This window comes from Giraffa tippelskirchi, chromosome 10 (assembly GCF_054371585.1).
Source record: "Giraffa tippelskirchi isolate mGirTip1 chromosome 10, T2T-mGirTip1v1.2.pri, whole genome shotgun sequence".
NCBI classification, from domain to species: domain Eukaryota; kingdom Metazoa; phylum Chordata; class Mammalia; order Artiodactyla; family Giraffidae; genus Giraffa; species Giraffa tippelskirchi.
Genome location: NC_137284.1, coordinates 143,697,405 through 143,723,273, shown reverse-complemented (window position 1 = coordinate 143,723,273; position 25,869 = coordinate 143,697,405). Strand labels below are relative to the sequence as shown.

The 25,869-nt window shown below is 37.9% G+C and overlaps 1 protein-coding gene across 38 annotated transcripts in view; it reads right to left on the bottom strand.

The window, feature by feature from the left end:
- CHRM2 (cholinergic receptor muscarinic 2) overlaps positions 1 to 25,869 on the bottom strand; it is a 688,089-nt gene that overhangs the window by 539,089 nt on the left and 123,131 nt on the right. For all 38 annotated transcript variants that reach the window (XM_081533045.1, XM_081533027.1, XM_081533047.1 and 35 more), the window contains one exon: positions 22,199 to 22,354. The gene's annotated coding sequence lies outside the window, so the exon portion shown is untranslated. The remainder of the gene's footprint in view (positions 1 to 22,198; positions 22,355 to 25,869) is intronic.

Genomic DNA, 25,869 nt, shown 5'->3' with positions numbered 1-25,869 from the left:
AAATGTACCTTATTTTTCAGACTTAGGCCAGTTTATAGTTAATTTAATAATTAACTACCTGTTTTCATATTATCAGCTTTTTGACTGAATTCTATGATGTGATTATTTTCCAAAACGATTAGATCCAATTCCTAGTGCCTTGCTGCTCAAATTCTTTTATGGTTTCTAGCCAGTTTGTTTTAATTATCTAGGGATCAAACTAAATAAACTGAATGATTTGAAGTACCTGAATAAAGGCATCAGCTATTTTAGGGGTAGAATATTTTTATAAAACTTCAAAATGGTTATTTGATTCAGTTGTGGCTTTAAACACTTACAGATAAAATTGGAGGAGAGAGAGAGTCAAATCCAGCACTCCTTTTTTGTAAATCTGGCAACCAATAACCAGAAAGAAAAGCTGATTTACCAATATTACAGAGAAAGTTATTGGTAAATCTAGGATTAGAAACCAAATATCCTGGCTCTTTTCTACTGATTTATAAGGATTTTGCCATCATACAATTTTTTTCCAAATTGGAAAAACAAATTATGACAAATAACACATTTTTATATTCAGATTGACATTTATATGTCAACTTCAGAAAAATATTAAATTTTCTCTGACCAAGGATGTCAACCCATTGGGGTGGGAGGTATATGTTTAACCCACACTGGTTTCTGCTTGATAGTTTCAAACTCTTAAAAAACAATTAGGCTACATCCCATTTAGTAAGTGCTAGATAAACAGCCATAGACTGAATCTGCCATAATGATGTTTCTGGCATATTTTTAAAACTAATCTATTTCAGTTTATTTTTTTAAAAAAATGAGCTTAACTAGAGTTAGTGATTTAATGAATGACTTTTGTCTGCACAACATCAAACTAAACATGGAACTTAGTCCCTATATCACTTATACCAAACCCAACCCACACAAACAATTTGGGTGTATAGTAGATCTTATTGAAAAGCTGGAGGCTGCTGCAGCTTCAAATTTCTACCTGCATGTGTGTATGTTAAGTCACTTCAGTCATGTCTGACTCTTTGAGACCTTATGGACTGTAGCCCACCAGGCTTCTCTGTCCATTGGGATTCTCCAGGCAAGAATACTGGAACGGGTTGCCATGGGGATCTTCCTCCAGGGGATCTTCCTGACCCAGGGATCAAATGCACATCTCTTATGTCTCTTGCATTGGAAGGTGGGTTCTTTACCACTAACGCCATCTGGGAAGCTCCAAATTTCTACCTAGAAGGTGTATATGAACATTCAGCAATCAGGTTGGGAGAAGAGGTAGGTAGGGGCATGTTTTGAAGATGCTTTTGCAGATCAGCTCACTATTTTGGTTTAGATTGTATTTTTTTTTTTTTTTTTTTTGAGGGATCAGGAAGGTATTTGGATCTAAGAAATTTCATTACAGGGAAGAACTTTCTGGTCAGCCTGCTATTAAATGAGTGTCCTGGACCTTTCCTGATGACATAGCACCCAGCACACATCATGTTATGCAGCCTTCTTCTTCCACCTTTCTCCTTTCTCTGCCTTTGCAGCTCTCTTTGCACTTCATGAAGAGCAAAAAAAAAAAAATCTTTTCCACTGACATATTTGCCCTTTTCTTGGATGTCTTGGTGCCAGTATGCCTTTTATAAACATTTAGACAAAATTCCAGCCAAAGACAGTTCACTGTGTATGAGCAATTCTAATGCCAGCCATTTAGGTAATAACATTTTTTCATCATATTCTACAATAAGCAGAGAATCAGCTATGAGGGTTTAATGCAGAAATACGGTTTACCACAGCACTTAACAGTTTCTAAACTCTAAATAATCTCTAAACCATAGCATGTAACAATCTTTCAGTTCTGCTTATCTTTCTCTGCTAAGCAGCTTCAGCCGTGTCCGACTCTTTGTAACGCTATACACTGTAGCCTGCCAGGCTCCTCTGTCCATGTGATTCTCCAGGCAACAATACTGGAGTGAGTTGCCATGCCCTCCTCCAGGGGATCTTCCCAGTCCAGAGATTGAACCCATGTCTCTTACCTCTCCTGCATTGGCAGGTGGGTTCTTTACCAATAGCACCTCCTGGGATGCCCTATCTTTCTTTACTTTCCTAAATTTGTTACATTCCCAATCAAGTGCTTCTCTACCTAAGAAAGTAAACATTATCTTGCTCGTTCTACCAACTTCTCATCTTGTTTTCAAGCAGAGTCTTTCTCAGCCCTCTTCTGCACTGAAAATGCCCTTTCTCCCAATTTCTTGTCTGGCCCCAAATGGCTGCCACCCCTTGCCTAGCTCTCCTAAATCAAGGAATAATTAATCTAATAATTCCCAACATTTAAAGAATTCTGAAAATATATTCTTCTTCTTTACTCATGGTTCCCAATTTTCAAATCAAGCACTCAAATATTTATTATTGTTCTATTCTAGATCTTTCAAGTGAAAATGATGGTCTCCCATTTACATGCTCCCATTAGCACATACTGGCAGTAATTTAAAACTCCTACATTGAAAATACCCCGAGTGTCTTCCCACCAAAAAGATGACAAGTGAACAACAAGGGTAGAGAATTTTCATCAAAAATGTCCATGTCTTTGTAATGGTGTTATACTGTTTCTCCCAAAACCAAAAGGATATATTTCATTATCCTCTCAGATACTGATTTTTATAAAGAAATGTTTAATAGTCATTCTACCTATAGTATCATATTCTGATCTCATTTCCCCTGCTTTTCAGTCTCTAATAAAAATTACCACTCAATCCATATGTGAAACCATCTTGTAATAAGGGAATTTAAGGTTTCCCTGGTGGCTCAGTGATTCAAATCCACTTGTCAATGCAGAGACACAGGTTGGAGCCCCAATCCAGGAAGATCCCATATGCCTGAAGAGCAACTAAGCCCATGTACCACAACTATTGAGCTTGTGCTCTAAAGCCCAGAAGCCACAACTATTGAGCCCATGTGCCACAACTACTGAAGCCATTGTGCCCAGAGCCCATGCTCTGGAACAGAAGATACCACAATGAGAAGCCCATACCCTCCAACTAGAGAGTAGCTCCTGTTCTCCACAACTAGAGAAAAATCCGAGCAGCAACAAAGACCCAGCACAGCCAAAATAAATAAATAAATAAAATCATTTTTAAAAGTTTTTTTAAATAAAGGAATTTAATGTCCCTGGGAGAAAGGTTTCTGTTGTGCTCAGTTAAGTGGCTCAGTAGGAAAAGAAGCATATTTGTAAGGCTTTGCAAAAGTACTGATTCAGTACTTCCAATCAAATTGTTTCAGGAGTCTTCAGATCCATCATATCCTTTGATGACGGCTCTTCATGGCAACCCACTCCAGTGTTCTTGCCTGGAGAATCCCAGGGACTGGGGAGCCTGGTGGGCTGCCGTCTATGGGGTCGCACAGAGTCGGACAGGAATGAAGCGACTTAGCAGCAGCAGCAGCAGCTTCATTGTGAAAATAACTTTCTTTTATGAATGTCTTAAATCAGGCAGTGATTTCATAAAATATTCTTTCCCTCTAGTTCTTATTTCTTCTTTCTGCCTTTTAATATCACTATTTGGCTAGCCAAAGGAGGAATTTAATTCAGGAGGAGTGGGAAGGAAGGCAGACGGGAGAGAATGGACAAAATCTCAGAAGCGAACAAAATTAATTTTGAAGTGCTATATAATCTAGCGAGTGTCAATATAAGAGGCAGTATTATGCTCAACAAGTGGATACTTCACAGGAAATACCACTTAAGTTTTAGAAATTCTGCAGTGACCAGTCAGTTGAGGCAGGCATGATATTGATAAACAGTGATTCATAAGGTGAGATTGAATACAAAATACATTATGCATCTCCCACCTCATGGAACTTTCCAGGTTAGAGTTTTCCTTTTTCTCTAGTTCTCAAATTTAAGCCAAAATTGAGATGTTAACTCCATCAGGTAAGGGATAAACCTAACAGTTCTCCAATTGGATCATAAAGGAAACTAGAGATTTGAAAGAAAATCTTCAAGGCACCATTTCTGGCCTTCTAGTTATAGCTAATCAGTATGATAAGTTTTCTATGGTTCTTTGGGTCTTCAAAAATCCTCAGTTTTTTTGCCTTTATTATCAATATTCTTTCTCATCATTTAGTATCAATATGTATACATCATGTGACCCTGATTTAATATCTTATTATTTATGACATTTCAAACCCTATCAGAATGCAGCCCACCAGGCTCCTCTGTCTATGAGATTTTCCAGGCAAGGACACTGGAGTGGTTTGCCATTTCCTTCTCCAGGGGATCTTCCCAACCCAGGGATCAAACCTGGGTCTCCTGCACTGCAGGCAGATTCTTTACCAACTGAGCTACCAGGGAAGTCCATCAAGTAATAAGAAACAATCAAATATGTCTTCAGACACTGAGAAAGTCTACTTCCATTTTTTTTTTAATTTTAAGATTATCTCAAGTTCTTTTGTTGTTGTTATTTTAAATTAGTTTATTTATCTATTTTTTAACTTTACAATATTGTATTTGTTTTGCCATACATTGACATGAATCCACCATGGGTGTACATGTGTTCCCCTTCCAGAACCCCCTCCCACCTCCCTCCCCATGCCATCCCTCCGGGTCATCCCGGTGCACCAGACCCGAGCACCCTGTATCATGCGTCGAACCTGGACTGGTGATTCATTTCACATATGATAATTTACATGTTTCAATGCCATTCTCCCATATCATCCCAACCTCACCCTCTCCCATAGAGTCCATAATACTGTTCCATTTATCTGTGTCTCTTTTGATGTCTACTTCCATTTTTTGCAGGTTAAATCATCCCTATCCCTATAAATTTCCACACAGAACATTATTTTCTAACTAAATATTTTGGTTTGTCTCTTAGAGAATCTTAAAAATATTCACATATATCTAAGCTCCTGGAACTGATAATAAGATTCTAACTAGTTTCTGACTAGCGAACATTAATACAACTTATTCTACTAAATATTCTAATACAGAAATATGCAGTTGAAAGAATCTTATCACCTAATGATCCTTGGTATCCCACAGGTACAAAGCAGGCTTGTAGCAACCCTTCCCCGAAGTCAACCATATGGAGAAGAAACCATAAACTCCCACCACTACCACCCTCTTTGTGATGGGAATAAGCTCACAAGCCCTTCCTGCTCCCTATTCTGTGGGTTACCAAGGAAACTGCATGTCACATAAATATACTTGGCATTTGAGAGGTGTTCCCTGAAGACCTACTCTTCCATTTGCTTTTAATGAGATCTTTTTACTGATGCACAGCTAAGTAACAGAACAAGCTCTAACCAACGGTTCCTTGAATTCATAGAAGTTCCTTGCAGTAGGGGAATGTACAATGCCAATAATATGGTAAAATGTGGTGCAAGCAATGGTCCCTCCTATGTCCAGGGGTCAGAGAATGCTTATATGCTGAATGTCTTAGAAGCCTCTTCACAGATCAACCCTCCTAAGAAAGATCAAGTCAGGGATACAGAGTTTCTTCAGGGACAAAGCCCTCAGCTGTCTTCATCCTCATGGGCTTTCATTTCACTCTTCTTCCTCTCATGCCAAAGCCCCAGCCCCTCTGAAGTCCAGGATCCAGTGGAGGGTATCAACCATTCATATCTCCATTTGATTCCACATGGCACAGAGGGAGGAGGAATTTTAGATCCTAAAGTTAGGGTAAGAAGAGGCTGGAAAAAAGCCTCACAGTTGTCTGGACTTCAAACTGGATATCTGAAAACCAGTAAGAATTTCTGTACTAAAAAGGTGAATCTACTACTAACATATCTCCTATTTCTCATACTGAAATGGTGTCTGAATCTTTGCTAGCTTAAAACTCACTTTAGAAACACTTCTAGCAGAGCCAGGCTTCAGGAAGAAAATATAGGTAGAGGTAGGAATGAGGAAAATCATTCCAATGTAAGTTAAAAAATAAATTTTAATATTCATTTATCCACATCCAAAAACATTTTTATTTTTACCATAGAAAATTTTGAACATTTACAAAAGTTGAGAAAACAGTGTCATAATTCTTACATACCTATCACCCAGCTTCAACAATTATCAAGCTCAAATTGTTTTAAAACAAATCCCAATTAGTATATCATTTCATCCATAAATATATCAGACTGTACTTGTAAAAAGTCATAACATCATGACTCTTTTTTAAAACATAACTATAACATTATCCAAAAAATAGCAAAAAATTTTAGTACCATCAAATATCCAATTAGTCTTCAAATTTCTCAAATTGTCTTATAATTTTTTAATCTATTTTCTCATATTAGGATCAAAATGTTCTGCACTTGGTTGATGCATCTCTTAAGACTCCCTGAATCACAAATTCAACTCTCCATCTTACTTCATTCTAATTTGTTTGTTGAAAGAATGAGAGTATTTGTCCTGTGTACTTGGCCCAACCTAGATTTTGCAAATTTCATCCCTGTGGTCATTTAGCATGATTCTCTGTCCCATGTATATTGATTAGATTCAAGTTCCTTTCTTGAAAAGAATACCTTGGGGGGTGTGTGTGTCATGTCCGACTCCATGGACTGTAGCTCACCGGGCTCCTCTGTCCATGTAACTTTCCCAGCAAGAATACTGGAGTGGGTTGCCATTTCCTACTCTAGAGGATCTTCCCAGCCCAAGGATTGAACCCACGTCTCTTATGTCTCCTGCATTGACAGGCAGATTCATTACTACTAGCGCCATGTGGGAAATCCTAGGAGTACCTTAGAATGGTTTATGTACCTTCATTACAAGGCAGTTAATGGCTGAGTGTCTCTATTTCATAATGTTACAATGCATTGTAATAATTACCTAGATTGGTTTAATTCTTTAGATGGAACTCTAAAAGATTTAGGCAAGTTGCAATGTATATATCCTAGAAATAAGAACTCAGGCCTCAAAGATGAATAAGATATGGTCTTGCTCAGTAAAATCTTGTAACTTAAGGGGTGGGAAATAAGAAGCAGAAATAGAAACCAACTGTTATAATGCCAGGCAGGCTCTGCCAATACCAGATAAGTTGATAGTATGAGGTTGTCTAATAGAAAAAGGTCCACTGGCTAAGCAGTAAAGGAATGCACCCCAGATTAAACCAACTTCAGAAAGGAGGAGTCATACAGAAGATCACTGGGAGTATATAGTGAAATTCAGCCTCTCTGACCATCAATACCTTTTTTTTCAGCTATACAATGAGAAAGCTGATTTAAAACTTCTTTAGGGACTTTCTTGGTGGTCCAGTGACTAAGACTCTATGCTCGCAATGCAGGGGCTGGGGTTTGATCCTTGGTCAGGGGACTACATCCCGCATCTGCAACTAAGATACAGCAAAACTAAATAAATAAACAAATAAATATGCAAGCGTCTTTAAGTCTTATTTGTCCTTCTTTTCACCTCTAAGTTTCTAGCAAACCATATATTTAACCTACAATATGCCCAAAATACTCACATATTTGTAGCAAAAGGATAGTTAGCAAATCAAATGATAACAAAATTTAATATGAAATTATTTGCTATTCACTTCTCCAATGAAAGTGTCAGAGGAAGATAAGTCAGTGGTTAAGACATCTGAAGCATTTCTACAAAGGATTTCTGGCTAACTTCAAAATATGATCACTCTAATTCTTCACTGAGTTAAATTTAATATTAAAACATGACTTTCCAAGCGCTCAGTGAATTGTGGGCAGGAGTATAAATTAGAATAATAATCATTTGAGGAGGAAATTTGGAAATATCTGGTAATAACATAAATTTACATACATTTCTGGCATTATAATTTAGGCAATAAATTCTATATGAACACTCACACAAATATGCAAATATGGTGACTGTAGCTTTATTTGTGATAGTGGTAAACTGAAAACAATTGGTGTTTTTCAATTGATAAGTCATGTCTGACTGTTTGCGACCCCATGGACTGCAGCACACCAGACTTCCCTGTCCTTCACTTTCTCCCGGGGTTTGCTCAAACTCATGTCCATTGAATTGGTGATACCATCCAACCATCTCATCCTCTGTTGTCCCCTTTCCCTCTTGACCTCAATCTTTGTCAGCATCAGGGTCTTCTCCAATGAGTCAGTTCTTCCCACCAGGTGGCCAAAGTATTACAGCTTCAGCTTCAGCAACAGCCCTTCAAATGAATATTCAGCGTTGATTTCCTTTAGGATTGACTGGCTTGATCTCCCTGCAGTCCAAGGGACTCTCAAGAGTCTTCTCCAACACAATAATTCGAAGGCATGAATTCTTTGGCACTCAGCCTTCTTTACGGTCCAACTATCACACCCATACATGACTCACGCGTGACTACTGGAGAAACCATAGCTTTGACTGTATGGACCTTTGTTGACAAAGTGATGTCTCTGCTTTTTAACACACTATCTAGATTTGTCACAGTTTTTCTTCCAAGGAGCAAGAGTCTTAATTTCATGCCTGCAGTCACCATCCTCAGTGATTTTGGAGTCCAAGAAAATAAAACCTGTCACTATTTCCAGTTTTTCCCCTTCTGTTTGCCATGAAGTGATGGGACAGGATGCCATGATCTTAGTTTTTTGAATGTTGAGTTTTAAGCCAACTTTTTCACTCTCCTCTTTAACTTTCATCAAGAGGCTCTTTAGTTCCTCTTTGCTTTCTACCAGTTTCCCTGATAGCTCAGTGGGTAAAGAATCCATCCGCAATGCAAGAGCTGCAGGAGACATGGGTTCAATCCCTGTGTCAGGAAGATTCCCCTGGAGAAGGAAATGGCAACCCACTCCAGTATTTTTGCCTGGAAAATACCATGGACAGAGAAGCCTAGTGAGCTACAGTCCGTGAGGTTACAAAGAGTTGGACACGACTGAGCACACAAGCACATTAAATTGGTATCATACCCCTATCTGAGGTTGTTTATATTTCTCCCAGCATCTTGATTCCAGCTTGGCATTCACCCAGCCCAGCATTTCGCATGATGTACTTTGCATAGAAGTTAAATAAGCAAGGTGATGATCTACAACTTTGACATACTCCTTTTCCAATTTTGAACCAGTCCATTGTTTCACGTCTGATTCCATTTATTTCTCCTTGACCTGCATACAGGTTTATCAGGAGACAGGTAAAGTGGTCTGGTATTCCCAAGTCTGTAAGAATTTTCCACAGTTTGTTGTGATCCACACAGTCAAAGGCTTTAGCGTAGTCGATGAAGCAGAAGTAGGTATTTCTCTGGAATTCCCTTGCTTTTTCTATGATCCAATGGAAACAATTACACCCATCAAAAGAGGATTAATTTTTAAGATGCTAGTGATTTGTTTACAAAAAGAATACCCTAGATTTCCAACTACCTATATGAATATCACTGCACAGTTTCAAGTGAAATCAATTAGTATATGGTATGTCCTGTTTAATTCTTATTTTAAAGTATCTTTCTACTTGTGTATCTCTATGTATGTATGTGTATTCATATTTTTAGTAGAAAATGTCTGCAAGTATGAAAAAAAACAAAAGCTTTGTCAGTATTTTACTTTTAAAAGGTATGCTGCTAAGTTGCTGCTGCTAAGTCGCTTCAGTCGTGTCCGACTCTGTGCGACCCCATAGACAGCAGCCCACCGGGCTCCCCCGTCCCTGGGATTCTCCAGGCAAGAATACTGGAGTGGGTTGCCATTTCCTTCTCCAATGCATGAAAGTGAAAAGTGAAAGTGAAGTCGCTCAGTCGTGTCATATTCCTAGCGACCCCATAGACTGCAGCCTACTAGGCTCCTCCGTCCATGGAATTTCCCAGGCAAGAGTACTGGAGTGGGTTGCCATTGCCTTCTCCGTTTAGAAGGTATAACTATGGATAATTTTCCTTTACTACTAATTCTATATTATTTGAATATATTTGTACATATTGTTTTTCAAATTAGAAAAAGAGCAATGATTTTTTAACAAATGCTCTTATATTCCCAGGTACATTTCCTTTGTCTCTTCTCTCTTCTGCTTCAAATCCCCCATCACATTGACCATGTCTTATCTTACCACAAACTCTAAGTAAGTAAATAAGAAAATCTTTGCTTGACTCACATGTTCCCCTGGCTTCTGTCCCATCTCCTTCCTTCCCCTCACGAACATGTCCAATTTTGAGGCCACTCACACGGCTGTCCTTCCACACCTCTCCTTCACTTTTCGACCCAATATCACTGGGCTTCTCTCCCTGTTACTCCCTGTCATTCCACTGAAATTTCCTTCATTAAAGTCATCAATGGCTTTCTGATTGTCAGATAATGTGAGCCATGTTGAATCTTCAACTTGGACCTCCCAACTGCACTGAACACTTTACAGCACTGTGTTCCCAAGACTTTCAAGAATTTCCTCCTTGAGATACTGCAACAGCATCCTCTTGGCATCATCTTCACACCTGTGGGATCACATCTGGAGTCTCTTCTCATGAATCCACTCTCAAGAACTCCCCAAATGTTCTTTCCTTTGTCCTAGCTCCCCGATTCCATCCTCCTCATGCCCTCAGGGTCTTTGATCTACTTTTAATGCTCTCTTGTGTATCTTCCACGTCTCCCTTCATCACCTGAAGTCATATCACCAACGAGCTCATGTCACTCCATAAAGTAAATACACACACAATCATCCTATGCCCTCTGTTCTCTACCTCCACACAGAGTGATTTTTCAATTCTTCTTTTCTTTCAAAGCCTAATTTCTCAAAGGAGGAAACAACACTTGCTATTTAATCATCACCCACTCACTTTTAAGCCTGAAGGTAGATTTGGTAAAGAGCAAATGAAGCTGACTGAATGTCAGGGCCCCTCATTACATGGACCCCTTCCAAGGCTTTATGCATGGTTTCAAATTTATAATTGCATACTCTTTTTCTTATAAAGAGCCCCAAATTGTACAGCAGAAGGCCACCCATAATTTGGATTCTTCCTCCCTCAGTACATTAAAAACTGGCTTCTAATCTAAACATTCCTCTGAAATTACTGTGACAGAGATCACAATTTAGTTCCTAGCTTATAAATCCTTTAAGTAATTCCTAGTCTGTTTGACCTCTTGGTGATTTTGTTGCTGTTAACCATCCTCTCCATCTTCAAACTGCCTTTTATTTATTCCTTTTTTATTTATATCTTTTTAGCTGTGCTGGGTCTTCGTTGCTGGTTCAAGCTTTCTCTAGTTTCATTGAGCAGGGGCTACTCCCTAGTTGCAGTAGGCAGGCTTTTCATTGTGGTAGCTTCTCTTATTGCAGAGCATAGGGTGCCTGGGCTGCAGTAGTTGTGGCTCATGGGCTTAGTTGCCCCATGGCATGTGGAATCTTCCTAGACTGGGGATTGAACCCAAGTCCCCTGTATTGGCAGGCAGACTCTTAACCACTGGACCACCAGGAAAGTTCTGCCCTTTCATTTCAACTTCCATCCTTCCCTGGGTCTTTATACATCAATATCCTCTTCTCTTACTCCTTTTCTCTTTGCTGGCCTACCCGCACATTGAATTAATCATCGAGGCTATCAAGTACATCTCTGAAATTTTCCCTTCCATTCACTGCCACCCTCTTTTAGGCGTGCTCTCAGCTTCTACTCTCATAAGTCCCTAAAGTTATGTCATCTCTCTGCCTTCACCCATCCCCACCATTAAAATCCTTAAATGTGGCCTACGACTTGAGGATGAAGTTCAGACTTTATAGTGTACCAAGTCTCCATGGCATGTTCTTGCCCTTTCTAGCCTCATCTCAAAACATGGCTCAATTACTACTCTAAGCTCCAGCCAAAATACTTGCTTTTCCTAGAAGGCATATCTATGCTCTGTACCTACTGCTTCCTGTACCTAAAAAAACGATTTCTCATTCCCTTCTATTCCCCTACCTATCATTCTATCTAATTCCTACTCAACATTTAATATTCAGCTTAAGAATCATTCCCTGACTACCTTCCTTTAAATTAAGTTGGTACTACTTATCTATGCTACAACAACACCTGTTTTTTATACCTGCTAACCTGCAGTATGTATCACACACCTTGCAACTGTTGATTTAGTTGTTCCCCAACCAGACAGAATTCCCTAAGAACAAGGAATATTCTTCACTCATCTTGTGCATTCAGCACCAAAAATTATGCTTGGGACAGTAGGCTCTCAACAGGTATTTGTGGAATAAATGAGTAAATAAATTAATGAATGTTCAAAACACTTGAATAGAATTAGTTTGTGAATCTTTTTCCCTCTAAATCTTTCTGCCTAAAGCTTCTTTTAAAATTTAACCATAAGTTGAATACCCTGTTCTCTGTCTCAAATGAAGCTACCAGTTTGATTCTTTTTGAATATTTTATGTTCATAAAATATTTCTTTTCATAAGTCTAATCAATATGTATTCAGTGCCAAATAGTATATGTACTAGGGTCTTTGGGCTTCCATCAAGAACCAGAGAATGAAAGATACTCTCACCAACCAGGTTAGTGTCATCTGTGATTATAAGCCACACTCCCAAGTTTTAAGAGAATTTATTCACGTTAAAGCAATCAGAGGTAGTACAAGTAAGTAAAATATCTATGGAGATATAATTTCAACAAATAGCATTACAAAGAATGACAGCAACAAAGTTAGGGTTATTAGAATAAGAGATCCGAAAACCTAAATTCATGACCCTAGAACCTCAGTTGTTTTTTTATCTAGAAATCGAAAAGATAATTCCTTAGCCTGCTGTTGACTTCATGTCTTATTTAGGACACCCTGAAAAGCATCATACACAAGAGATGTTCCAGGTGAAGGGAGAGAGAGATAGGCAAAATAAAAGAGAAGACACACTTGATGATACCAGGATGTTAACAAAGTATATATTATGAATAGGAAACATAGCTGGGATAAAGTATATTTGAATCATGCCCCAAAATGAAGCAGACAGCTGATGAATATCCACTTCCTTCTCTAGCTCTAGGAAGTAAAGTTATGATGATGAAGAGCCATTGGAGAGGGGGGCTTTGGTGTGTTCTGCTCTCTAGTGCTCATTTCCTCTCTTTTTCAGAGGGAGCTTTGGTTCAGGAAAAAACTGGATCTCTACAGAACACAGACTGCTCCAAATCAGAATCCAGAAAAAAGGAAACAAGGCAAGTTAGCATGCTGTAACTTGCAGTACTCACAGCATACTAGGATTTACTCTGCACTCTTCCAGGTCTTAGGCTCAAAGGATAAAATTAGAACATGCAGGTTTTCTTCTAGGTTAGCCTGCCTTATTAATGTGAATAGGAAAACAGCCAAAATTTCAGAGGTAGCATTCTGATCTAGAGTAAATACTACTCATTTTAAGAAAACTCTACTAAAAAATACATCTTTATGTATTCATTTATGCCTTCAACAAATAGCTGGTAAATGCCTACTATGAACCAGGAACTGTCCTAGGTACTGGGAATACAAAGTGGACAAAATATATATATAAAAGTACTTTCTTCACTAAGCTTCACTCCAAGGCAAGCAGCCTGGCAATCAATGAAGTAAAATTCATAAAGTGCCAGATCAGGTAAGTTCTATGGAGAAAAATAATATAGAGGGAGTGGATGGGGAACACTGGGCAGAGATGGTCATTTAAATAAAGTTGATTTTAGAAGGCTTCACAGAGAAGATGATATTCGACAAAGACCTGGAAGAGATGAGTGAGTGAGGAGGGAGTGAGTCATGGGCACATTCAGGAAAAGAGGGGATAAGCCCTGGGGGTACCTGGGAGATTAACTTTCCAGGAAAAGAGAACAATCAGGGTCAAGTTCCTGAGAAAGTGGAGTTTTAGAGAAAGAAGGATATGACTCAATGGGAGGAAACAGATGGAAATGTGCTGAGTCACATGTTAACTGTAGAGACTGAGTGACAGGTACACAGGTGTTCAGTTTTATATTATCTTTGCTATTATACATGTTTGAAATTTTACACAGTATAAATTTTTAAAAGCAGAATAAGCTGGATCATTATATAAAATGAAAAACAATCTAGTTCAAAATAAATACATGTGGGGCACTTCAAATCTGATGTAAAAACAATGACTTTCAAACAAAGTCTCCATCAGTTCATATTTGTGATGATCAAGGCTTTCTGTGCCTATTTTTAAGCATTTCAGTAATGAAGAAGGCACTGGGCTGGGAGAGTGGACACAGGCATTCCAAGTTTCTCTCTGCCACTAACTGACCTTGCAACCCTGAGCTAGTGAACATAAGGGCCACGCTGTTCTGTCTCCCTCTCTAAAATAATAAAGGAGTCAGACCAGATGGTCACGAAGGTTTCTTCCAAATCTAAGACATAATCTTTGTGATGGTTGATGTGCATTAATTTTGATTTTAGTGACTGCCTTGAAGCAAACATATGTTACTAAAGGGTAAAAAAAAAGAAAAAACATTGTACCAATACAGAATCCTGAGAGATACAAAAGCTGCCTGAGAATTAGGCAATTCCATTATTTCAACTCCAGACTCTTCTTACAAGATAAATAATAAAATGTAGAGCATAATCTCTGCAGAGATTTGAAAGCTTTTTCAGTAAAGGCCCAGAGAGAAAATACTTTAGGCTTTGGTGCCATAAAGTTTTTGTTGCAAATTCTCAAGTCTGCCATTGTGATGTAAAAGTGGCCATATGGAATATGTAAGTATTGGAGGGCAAAGGGCTTTGTTTCAAAAATTTTATTTACAAACCAGGTAATAGGCAACATTTATCCCACAGGCTAGAGTTTGCCAAGCCTGGCTCTTTAGCATAAACAGATATTAATAGAAGGATCTCAATATAACCAGAAAATAATATAGAGATAGTAACTCATATTCCTCTGCTTCACATTAAATTCTCATTTTCCTGTAGCTTAACAGTGACTAACAATGAGATCTAATACTGTTGAGTTTTATGTCCTAAGCCTAACCTTTTCTCATCATTCTGCTGCTTCCACTCCAGTGCAAGCCCAACATCGTTTACTTGACAGGTTGTTGTTCTTCAATTGTTCAGTAGTGTCTAAGTCTTTGAGACCTCTGAACTGCAGCATGCCACGGTTCCCTGTGCTTCACCATCTACCAGAGCTTGCTCAAACTCATGTCCATTGAGTCAGTGATACCATCCAATCATCTCATCCTCTGTCATCCCTTTCCCCTCCTGCCGTCTATCTTCCCCAGCATCAGGGTCTTTTCTAATGCGTCAGCTCTTTGCATCAGGTGGCCAGAATATTGGAGCTCAGCTTCAGCATCAGTCTTTCCAATGAATATTCAAGACTGATTTCCTTTAGGACTGATGGGTTTGATCTCCTTGCAGTCCAAGGGACTCTCAAGGTCTTTTCCTATATCACAGTTCAAAAAGCATCAGTTCTTTATTGCTCAGCCTTCTTTATGGTCCAGTTCTCACATCCACATATGACTACTGGAAAAACCATAGCTTTGACTATACAGAACTTTGTTGGCAAACTACAGGTTGCCATATTGCAATTCATTCTCTACCCAGCAGGCAGAAAGATCACTTGTTTGAAAGAATCAGATCATTTCAATGTCCTGCTTAAAACCCTTCTTGGGTCTAGGACCCTCTCACCATGGCCTCTCAGACCTTCCACTATCTGTCCTTTCTGCAACTTCATCTGCAGTCAATCTTTCTCTCACTTTCAATTCTCCAAGCTTTCTTTCTGTGTCATGAACAAACTAAGTTCATTCCTATCTCAAGGTGTCTGCATTTATCAGACCCTCTGGCTGCAATGTCTCTTTTACAGATTGCCATGTGGCTGCTTCTTATTCAACACTTATGTCTCACTTCAAATATCACCTCTTTGAAGAGGACTTCTCTGACCACATATTCTTGCCCTCATAGTTTTGTAAACTATTGCATTTTCATATTTCTTCCTAAAACTGCTCAGAATTTGGAAATATACTACTTATATGTGTTTCCATGTTTACTGTCTGCCAATTCCAATATACTGTGATATGTAATAGCAATGATTTTGTCTCTTTCATCCTTGTATCATCAGCACCTAGAACAGTGCTTGACATTTAACAGGCACTCAATATGAATTGAATACATGAATAAATTATTCTCCAATATTTTGTGTTTTTAAGAACCTATATTTTTTTCTTAAAATGGAATTATGCTATATACTTGTGCTTCCTAACTGTTGTCACAAATGACCCCCAAGTGGTATAATGGTTCTGACACAGTAAAAGGATATTCTTGCTCATATAACAATGCTAGGCAGATGGATGGGTTTACAGCCCCCTTCATCCAGTCATTCAGAAACTCAGGATGGTAGAGACTGACATTTTAAATAGGTGGCTTCCCAGGTTGTCCTGAGGTATCTCTCTTCTACCCAGCCTGAAGATTAAGAATATTCAAAAAAAAAAAAAAAGTCCAGTAGATAGTTGGGGGAATAAACTTGTAGGTATACATCACCTCTGCTCACATTTTGTTAACTTGAATTCAGTCACATTGTTACACCTAGATGCAAGGAACTCTGGGAATATAACTCCTGCCTGGGCTGATCCTTCCCAGTGAGAACTATCCCACTGGAGTGGGAGTACACATTTCTGTTGGATGGCTAACCACTTCTGCCAGAGTTCCCATTTATAAACTACAGCATCTCCACATTCACCTGCCAGCAGTTTTGAATGTGGTAGCTATAGAGCTAATGCTATAGAATGAAAATAAATGTACAAGCAATTTTCACAAAAGCTACAGCAATTTAAACTTGAAAAAATAAAATTAAAAATGGCACCTGGGGCCATCACTTCATGGCAAATAGACTGCAAAATTTTATCCTCCACCTTTTATTTATCTCTGACCAGCTAAGAAGACTTGTCTTGAGAATCCCCAAAGACAGAGGAGCCTGGAAGGCTGAGGCCAATGGGGTCGCAAAGAGTTGGACACGACTGAGTGTAAACACAGCACAGCACAGCTAAGAAGTCATCCGTGTGATCCTCTAGGCTCATTCTCTCCCCCACCTCTCGATGTATTTTTCTACAACTTGCTCAAGATTTAATCTGCAAAAGTTAATTTGTACTTAAAATAGTCACAAAATAACTATAATACATGTAGATAAATTATCAAAATGTTCTTTAAAATATCTATGTCTGAGGAATGTATAGTTTTATGTTATTTTTTTATATTCTGTATTTTTAATATTCTACATATAATTTATTAACAAAAACAAAATATAAGTTGACGGACTTCCAATCAACTTTAAGGCGATAGTATTACCTCTACTTCCCCTCATGTAATACACAATGCCTTACATGAGGTTGTCCTGCTTTTGCTATATTTTTTAAAGAAATTTTACTTCTTGAAAGACAAGAAACTAGCTTCTGAAATTCTTCATATTACATCATTTCCTTTAATCATGTAACATGCTTGCCTAGTAAAGATCTTTAATGTAAAGAAAGAAAGATTCTTATAGCTACCAAATCCAACCTAGAATGAGACACAGAACAAGATTTTAATTTGTCTCATTTTATAGGATTTTACCTATATAGTAAAAATCTGGGAATCTCATTGTAAATAGCTGTGTCAACTTCCTCACTCTAATTGCCCCAGAACTTCCAAAAAGAAGCAAGGCTGAAAAAATTTACTCATCTTTCCCGTTTCCCTCCACTTAAGGGATCGTGGCTCTTGCCAAACATTAAGCAATAGAGAGAAAGAAAAAGCCAATGATAAATATTCTAAAAAGTGGACAACTGGCCTCTGAATGATGGAGGATTTACACTGTGTGGCATTTGATATCACATGTGTCTTCAAGTTGAACAACTAATTATTAAACAGCCAGAAACCATCTGTCTCTTCACAGACTTTATAAATAGTAGGTAAATGGGTCCCCAAATTCAAAACCGCATTTGGTCTTAGTTCATCCTTTAAAAGTAGGCCTTTGTTACCTTTCCTAAACTGAAGACTCTCAATGTGTAAACATTCTGATGTCTCTACAGGTGACCCATAGAGACTATCGTTGAGCAGTTCAAATACATGCAGTATAGGGCTCCTTCCACATCTTAGTACCGTGGAGGCAAAAGTCCTGTTCTCACTCCTTAACCTATTCCCATTCACAGCTCTCCAAACCAAGTCAACATGCTTTCACCCAGTTTACATATATATATATATATATATATATATATACACACACACACACACACAAACATGCATGCTTGCGTGGACTTTTTAACACAGCATGACGTGACCAGACTTATTTGTGATCACTGAAGAGCAGATATTGGTGCACTGCCAAGATATCCATTCATCAAAATGGCAACATGATGATGATAGGTTCAATCTCTTGCTCACAGAGACCATTACCTTATTAGAGATCATGGATTCTTTGAGAATCTGATAAAGCTACAGATTCTGACCTCATAAGATATATGCAGTTATGTGTACACAGACTTGTGTGCATGCACGCACGTGTACATACACATACACAATGTGATATCCAATTCAGAATGTTCTCAGACTTCCTTGAGGCCCATAGATCCCCAGCTTTAGAATTCTGAATTCCCAATTTAAGAAGCAATAGCTCCAGCTGTGTGAAGTAATCAGTATCAGGCCATAATCGAGTCTCTTCCTTAAGGAATCAACCCCATCATTTTTTTCCTTAAATGTTATTTTAAACATTAGATATTTAGATGCTCTCTTCATCTCAATCTGCCCCTTTCCAGTGTCTCTCAATACTCATGTATGTGTTTTTCTCACTGACTCTCTGTTCTCAATATCTTAATCTCTTTCACAGTGTTTGTCTCTATCTATATCTCTCTTTCCCTCTCTCCCCCTCTCTCTCTCCCCCCTTCTCTCTCTCACACACACAAAGATGAATGTCATTTAAGAGTTCTATCATAAGTCTGATTTAAGAATATGACATTTGTTTTAACACCATAGCCTGCTTCTCCAGAATTGCTCTACTCTGTACTCATTCAATCAATTTTAATTTTTCCAGATCATTTACATTCTTTCTATTGTTTCACTCTTGCTGAATAACAATCCCTCCATCTGGACTGTAGTAGTTTAGTGCAGGAACGTCAAAGTTCTAAATGTAAAAGTTCTTTACTAACAAAAGTTAGCTATTTTTCCAGTCTTCACCCTGTGGCACAGCATGGCATGCTCCAGTGCACTGACTGCTATTTGAATCCCCAATCACATTTAAACACGTCTACCTAAAAGCAACATGTACAATAACATAGGAATCAGTTTTCCTACACTGATTTCACATTTTCTCTCCCCAGCAATGGAACATCACTGTGTGGCTATGCGTGTGGAACTATAGCCTGCACATTTCTATGTAAAATATAAACACAACTTGCTCATGTGCACACATGCACAGAAACATACACACATTCATACATTCACACACACAGACTTGTGATGAGCTAAGGTTGTAGAAGGAGGAGGTTAGAGTGAGTTGCATGACTACAGAAAGGAATCATTGATTGCAGTTGACTAAATCAGTTGACTCACTGATCCTCATCCATAATGTGCATGTCCAGTCACCCAGTGGTAATTGTGACTTGACTGTTGCTCAACTATTACTAGGGCTTCCTTGGTGGCTCAATGGTAAATAATCTGCCAAAATGCAGAAGCTGTAGGAGAAGCTGGCTCGATCTCTAGGTTGGGAAGATCCCCTGGAGGAGGGCAGGGCAGCCCACTCCAGTATTCTTGCCTGGAGAATCCCATGGACAGAGGAGCCTGGCAGGATACGGTCCATTGAGTCTCAAAAGAGTCAGACACAACTGAAGCAATTTAGCATGCACACAAGCTATTAATAATATAGTTACAAATCTCATCTTCATGTATTAATTGCAGTCACACTATTAGGTATTATTGCTGTATCTTAGTGATGACTTGACTGTGCTATATTCCTCTACCTGTGGCCACAGCCGCCCCTCTCCTTGGCCATAGCTCTCCACATGTTCTGATAACCATTTCTTCCAGTTGTTCTCTCAAACCTGAAGAAAGTAAAGGAGCTTCTAATTGTGCTGTTCCTAGATGCTACCACATTCCTTGTTGAATCTCTCAACCCTGCCTGTTCCTCTTCATTAATAAAGAGCCACTGCATTAGACTCTCCTCACTAGTCAAGTCAAAGGAGTACAGGCTTATTCAACAGCACAAAGGTAAACACTAAGAAAGATGATGTAGTCAACTAAAAGCTGAGTAGATAAAATGGAAAGGAAAGAGGGAAAATGAGGAAGACATTAATGTTGCTTCTAGTCAGGAGTCAATGGAGACCATCTAAAACCAAGCACTAAAGCTCTTTTATAAAGTTATTGTTATAATGATCATTCTTGAACAACAAATACACAAAACAAGGCTGGTCAAACAGGCAATTCAGTCAAGCTTTTAGAACAGAAAGAATAGCTTACTAAGACAAAACTAAGACCAAACGTATTTTTGATATGAGAATGTACTCGACAGCATAAAAAGATGTTTACACACATCTTTGATCACAAAGCCTACTACTGGCCTGGGAGAGTCACGAGGCCAGCAGCCAGCCCAGATGCCAACCCCCTTCCCAGGGCAGGGCGAGGGGGGCGGTGGAGCAGGGGGTGAGTGACTTCACTGACAAGAACTGCTGAGAGCCATTGTGAACCCTGTGGCTAGAATCAGATGATAACCACTGCCAGGACGACTGCCCCATCAATCAGCCACTTTACTCATCCACCAAACTGCTTTCCAAAACACTGGAAAAAATTTACCTCTACAATATAACAGAATTTATCTCACCATGCATGCTGTTCTGTTTTTTTTTTCTTTTTGAGATTGGTGTTTGTTTTTTTAGAGTTTTGTAATTGTAATCTTTATTTACTTTTCTTTCACACTTTCATTATAAAGTATGTTTCTAAGAATTGTATCTTTTCACTCACTTCTGAATGTTAATTTGTGTGTTAATATTAATTATATTGAGAATTTGTACTAAATTCTCTTATTGATTGATTTTTCAGCACGGATTTTCCAAGCATATGCTCACATCATCAGAGAACAATTTTACATCTCTTTTCTAATTTTTTTATCTCCAATCCAATATTATATCCTTTAGTCTAATTCTGTAAGCTATTATCCCAAGAATATTGTTAAAGAACACTGATGTAAGTGGACCCTTTTGTTTTATTGTTTACTTTAATGAAAATGGTTCTAATGTTTCTTAAACAGTTGCTGGCTTTGGGATAAGAAGGATATATTTTATCATCTTACAGGCTTTAAAAACCTTTCATACCCAATTATCTAGTAATTTCTGAGTTGTAGACCAATAACGTGGTTTAGAATGATTCACAGATAGCAACTGTTAGCAAAAATAATTGGAAAATAATCTGCTTCTTGAAATCAACCCTAAGAAAATATTTAATAATTACAGCCATATAGAAGAGTTATATACAAAGATTTTTAGCCCTCTGTATATATAATAGTAGGACAATCTAGCTCCATATGGTAGTGAACCAGTGTTTACTGTTTCACTGAACCAGTGATTCAGTGAGGTATAATCCAGTGAACCAGTGTTAATGGTGCCACCAACCAGAGGGAATATGACACAGTCATTAAGACATACAGTTAAAAAATACATAGTAACATTATTAAATAAAAAGTGTAAATTATACTGCTAAGCATAAATATGCAAAAATACAGATAGAAATACAACATATGAAAAATCATGTAGCTTTAAGTACCAGAACCATAATGTTTAACCTTTTTTTTCTACTTCTCTATCTTGTAAAAATTTAATGAGAATGTATTGCTTTAATATTAAACAGTAAAATTAATGGGATGTAGGGAATTTGGTATCAAGGAGGAGGTTAAACATAAACTACTCCAGCACTCTGAAGTTACTTTGATTTTAGATTCAAGGAAAAGAAGTGCAACCAATTGTTAACCAATGATACATGCAGTTAATTGTCAGTTAATTCTTTGGGCTTATTTTTTTTTCAAAATTAGTTGGCAAGAGCCTCAGTAGAATTAGCCATACTAACCAGATATTTTGGCCATTCATATGCTTAGCTGGAGAACAAGGCTATAGAGAAGGTGATTCTCTTACACCAGAAACCAAAGCAACAGTTACAGCAGGTGCCTGGTTGTGTCCATTTGACTGCAGGGAGGAGTGTGATGTCAAGTGTTCATGCCGACATTTTCTTTCCCAAATGTATAAACATACCTCTACTTCCTCTACTTCTTTTTCTTCCTTTCCTGCCCTTACACTTTGTAATTATCTATTGTGAGCTTCATATTTCTGCTCTGTTTTGCAGTCCTATTTAACTTTGAGGGGCAATTAACCATGGCAAGGAAAATGGTGATAAGACTTATCTCAAGACTCACCTAAAGAAGGTGGTGATCCAAGCCCCATCCGTGGTTACGGTCTACAAGCTTCGGAATTCTAGACAGAGGCAGTTTCTCATACTGCACTTGAGTCCACTCCTTTTTCTTTTGTCCTCTCTGGGTTTTATTCCCTTATTTATTGGTAACACGTTGTACCTAGACAATGAAAAACATTCCTTTTAAAAATGACTAAAAATAATTACTCAATCAAAATAGTCTGCTCAAAGGTCTGTCACCCTTCAGTTTTGTGTCTGTCATTTTTGCCTTTTATACCAAAATCTTTCAAGTCTTTCTCTGATAAATTTTCTAGGTCTTAGGCTCCGATTCTCATTTGCACATTGCTCTTCATATTGGCAGCTTGCCTTTCCATTATCTTTCAACTGAATACTTTTATAAATTAGTCAGTGCTTTTCATATTAACAACCTGACAGCTCTTTCTGTGTATAATATCTTGCTGACATGAATATAACTTTGATTTGATGTTGACACTCAAATCTGTACCACTGGTGGATTTTCAAATTTTACAGGAATAGCACTCAAAGGTGGCCATGAAGTTACTGGTATGACTGATTCTGTGGCAGTATAATTGAGCCATAGACTCATGCAGGACTAGGATACTTGATAATTATGGAATTATCAAATTATTAAATATTTGATAATTATTTAATGAAAACTGCAACATACAAATGCCATTTACAGCACACTTTCACATTCATACTTTATTCTATCTTTCAAATGACCTTGAGACTGAGGTATTATTGTTGCTAACAGCATGAGAGTCCAAGAATCTGAGGTGGAAAGAGAGTGAATAGCTGCTTTCCAAAGCCAGTTAACAAATGGCAGAAAAGACATTATTGTTCAATCAAATTCTTATCATTGCGGATGGGCAGTAACACCTGCTCCTGTAAAGTAAACTTATTAAATTTTAATAGCAACAATATGATCCTGCTACTGTAAATATGTTGAAGCAAGGCTACTAACTGATCTGCTGTTAATATTTTTTATTCATTCTTCTACTCTATCTTGTATATGTGCTGTCATTGCATAATTGAAACCAAACTATATGCATACATTATTATCTATTTTTTTCATATAAATTATAACATACTCTTTGAAAACATCATTTTAAATGTTTCCATAATCACTCATCTCATTTAATCATCCTCTTACTGTTAACCATTTAAGCCTTACTATTAATCATATAAATGTATGTGTGTGTTTCCAGGATCATTCTTATGCATAAGACATTTCACTTTATTTCCTTAGATAAATTTCTATCAGTGAGTGAAAAAGTACTGCTATTTTTTAGGTTCTCAACACACTTTGGAAAATTACTTTCCAAAGGGCTACATGATTAACATTTCCATAGCAGTTTATGAGAAAATACTTTTGCAAGAATTATTATTCATGTTTTTAAAATTTAGATAAGTTCATAGTCCAAACATGTTATTTTGTTGTTTTAACTGACATTTTATGACTTGTGACTTAGTATTTTCCCACATGTATATAGCATTTTGCCATTTGTATTTTCACCACTATAAATTGTTTATTGATTACTTATTCTTCGGAATCTGTCTTACGTGCATAATTTATATATGTGCCTTGTATACGTCTATTTGTTAAACACTTTAGCCCTTTCTCTGTAATATGTTTTGTAAATATTCTCCAAATGTGTAATCTACTTAATAAATTGGTCTTTTAATTGTGAGCAACAGATTTTTTTTAAAAAGACATTTAACTGTTGTGAAGTCTACTACTATTGCCAAGGTGATGTCTTTCATTGCTTTTCAATACAAGATGTCCATGAAAAGGGTTGATAAATATTTATTTATATTTTTCTGGTCTCTTAGGACTTGGGGTTTTATTAAAACTATTACTTTAAATTTTTCATTGAATATATTCTAGTGCTATTGAAAAAACTTACATTGGTTAATCATTTAATAATTGATATTGATTAATCAACAGTCTTAATAAGATTTATTGAATGATTCACATATTTCATTGATTTTTGATGTTTAATCATAAAAGAGTCTCTTCTGGTCTAGTTATTTTGTTACTTTGGTTTAGTATACTGTCATTTTTATAGTTTAAATTATCATAGCATACAAAGAACTTAATATCTGAAGAATCTATTCTACTCTAATAGAATAACTTAATCTATTCTAAATATATTTTAGAGTAAATAATTAACTTTATAGTCATGGACAAGAGTTCTCAGGTTGTCCTGATCTTTTCTTTTTTGAAAAGAGTGGATGGTGCGAAGCCAGAAGATATGAATACAAACTCTTTGAAAGATATACAAATCTGCTGGGGTTTTCTCTCAGTGTTAAAATACTTAGTCCTGGCTGTCACTTATTGTAAGGAAGCTGATGAACAAATGAAGTGCTGCTTACTAAAAGGTTCAAACTTACTGCCAGCCTCAGGCAATGAATGCAACCAAACATCCAGTGGGAAAACATTAACAGGTAGGGGACTGTCTTCAGTGAAACACAGAAAACTCATGACTTGTTTTCCTATGCAATGTTTTTATTACTTCAATTTCTATGGAAAAAGGGAAGAACATGGCTGGTTTGAGTTCAGTTATATGATTTAAAGAATTGAAGAACTGATGCTTTTGAACAGTGGTGCTGAAGACTCTTGACTTGGGACTGCAAGGAGATCCAATCAGTCAATCCTAACGGAAATCAGTCCTGAATATTCATTGGAAGGACTGATGCTGAAGCTGAAGCTCCAATACTTTGGCCACCTGATGTGAAGAACTGACTCACGGGAAAAGACCCTGATGCTGGGAAAGATTGAAGGCAAGAGGAGAAGGGGACAAGAGAGGATGAGACGGTTGGATGGCATCACCGACTCAATGGACGTGAGCTTGAGCAAGCTTCGAGAGCTGGTGATGGACAGGGAAGCCTGGCATGCTGCAGTCCATGAGGTCGCAAAGAGTCGTACACAATTAAGTGACTGAACTGAACTGATATGATTTAAAATGGTTGTCTTAGGTGGTTTTGGTGTTTACGGAAAAATGATTAAATTTTGTCTTACCACTACCACAACAAAATAACACATACCATTTAGCTTAAAAACAACAACAATTTATTTTATCACAGTCCTGGAAGCTAGAAGTCCAAGAACAAGATACCAGCATAGTCAGTTTTTGTTGAGGATTCTCTTCCTGACTTGTAAATAGCCAACTTCTCTTTTTGTCCTCACATAGTGAGGAGACAGAGCAAGTTTTCTTCTTACAAGGGCACTACTTCCAGGTGGCTCAGTGGGTAAAGAACCCGCCTGCCAATGCAAGAGACAAAGAGATGAGGGTTTGATCCCCAGAAGAGGGCACGGCAACCCACTCCTATATTCTTGCCTGGAGAATTCCATGAACAGAGGAGCCTGCAACCTACAGTCCATAGGGTCTTAAAGAGTCAGACATGACTGAAGTGACTTAGCACCCACACAATCCCAACATGAGGACCTCAAGCCATGACCTCATCCAAACATAATTATCTCTCAAAGGCCCCATCGCCAAAAACTATCATGCAAACTGGGAAGCAGGGAGGACACAATTCAGTCAATAGCATTCTGCCCCAGTTCAGTTCAGTTCAGTTCAGTCGCTCAGTCGTGTCCGACTCTTTGCGACCCCATGAATCGCAGCATGCCAGGCGTCCCTGTCCATCACC